This window comes from Tupaia chinensis, unplaced genomic scaffold (assembly GCF_000334495.1).
Source record: "Tupaia chinensis unplaced genomic scaffold, TupChi_1.0 Scaffold149131_1, whole genome shotgun sequence".
Taxonomy (NCBI): Eukaryota; Metazoa; Chordata; class Mammalia; order Scandentia; family Tupaiidae; genus Tupaia; species Tupaia belangeri.
The window spans coordinates 323470-325088 of NW_006208977.1; positions in this window are offsets into that span (position 1 = coordinate 323470).

Below are 1619 nucleotides of genomic sequence, written 5' to 3' on the forward strand. Positions count from 1 at the left end.
GGGGATGATTTCTCACTTTCTGTCTCTCTCTCTCTCTCTCTCTCTCAGGTGAGCGCATGCGCCCTATAGCAAAAACCTCTCCAATGGAAAAAAGAAAAAAATTAAAAAAAAAGATTTTATAAGAGAAACAAAGATGTACAACTGGATCTAAACATTTATTTATCCCCCCTCTTGTTCTACTTACTAGATTTAAACAAACCATATACTTTAAAGTTAATTTGCACACAATTTTCTCTTAGCTTATTTTGGTTAACACAAGACTGATTGCAAAATCTTCATCATTCAAAGAATTTGACATTAGAAACAAACCAGGCGAATTCCAGACTGTAATTAAAAAAAAAAAAAAAGGGGGAAGGAAAAAAAGAAACAGAACGTGATGAGGTCGCAAAATGAGACCAAGAGCGTTCTCCAGCTGCTCCATAAATCTTCAGTCCCTTCCGTTGTTTATGTCTAAGGACTGACGCGTTTTAATTTGTGCAATCTTCTGCATCAGATAAACTTGATTCTTCCCCTGATGACTCCCAGTTGGGCTTGTTACAGAAAACCTCGGGCCCCACCTTAAAACCCTCCTCCTCTTCGTTGGAGTTCAGACGGTCGCCAACAGATGGCGCCAGCCCGCCTTTTTTTTTTTTTTTCTCCTCGGTGGCCTGGGTCCAGGAGGGGAGGCGAGAGCTCGGGCCAAGAGTTCTGGCATCTGGAATGCATTAAAAACAGCCCACAAATTTGAATATCCTCTCCTTGGAAGAGAGTAAAGGCGAGAGAGAGAGGAGGAAATAGGGAGTCTGAAAAGGACGGGGAAGAGGCGGAAGGGTCCAGGCTCCTCCCCGGGAAGGTGCGCCTGCCTCCGGCCCCAGCACGTCTGCCCTGGGTGGACAGGGGCACAGGGCCGGGCGGAAGGAAGCGGTGAGCCAGAGGGCTCCAGACAAAGCATGGCAGGACGCGGGCACCCAGCGCTCCGGGCCTGCAGCCCCTCTTTACCGGCATTGAGGCCCCTCCTGGGCCTGACGAAGAGGACAGGGGCAGAGGCCTTCCACCTTCCTCTGCTGCCACGTGTCGGGTTACAAAGAGACAGACCCTTGCTTCAGAAGGGTGACTAGTGCCTAAGGCTGACAGGTTGGATTCCAGACATTGTCTGTTCTTTCTGATCACCCTGGGTCCCCTACACCATTTTGATTTTTATCTTCTTTTTTTCTGGGCCTCCTTGACGCCAAAAGGGTTTACCAGTTGTCCAGCAGGCTGTGTGGTCAATTGGCAAATGCTATCCAAGCATTGCTATCCCTGGGGAAGGAGGTTGCAGGGGGAGGACGTGGAGGAGGGTGCCGGGATGAGGCAGCTGGGTTCTCTTTTCAGGCTAGGCCTCAGGGGTGACCAGTCTTAGGTTTGGGGAGTGAAGACTGGGTCTCCCTCTTCTGCCTTCACACTGGCACATGGCCCAAGTCCTGGCAGGATGGAGAAATGGAGAAGGGATTGTGATGTGGTGACCACGCCCCAGGGGGAGCTCTTTCTCTCTGTTTCTGGCAGGCGCTCACACCCTCTGGCTAAGGCAGGAGAGAATCTGGACTGTTCCGTGGAGCCTCACCCATGGGGGCCACAGGGATTCCAAGCTGAGTGGCAGGTGC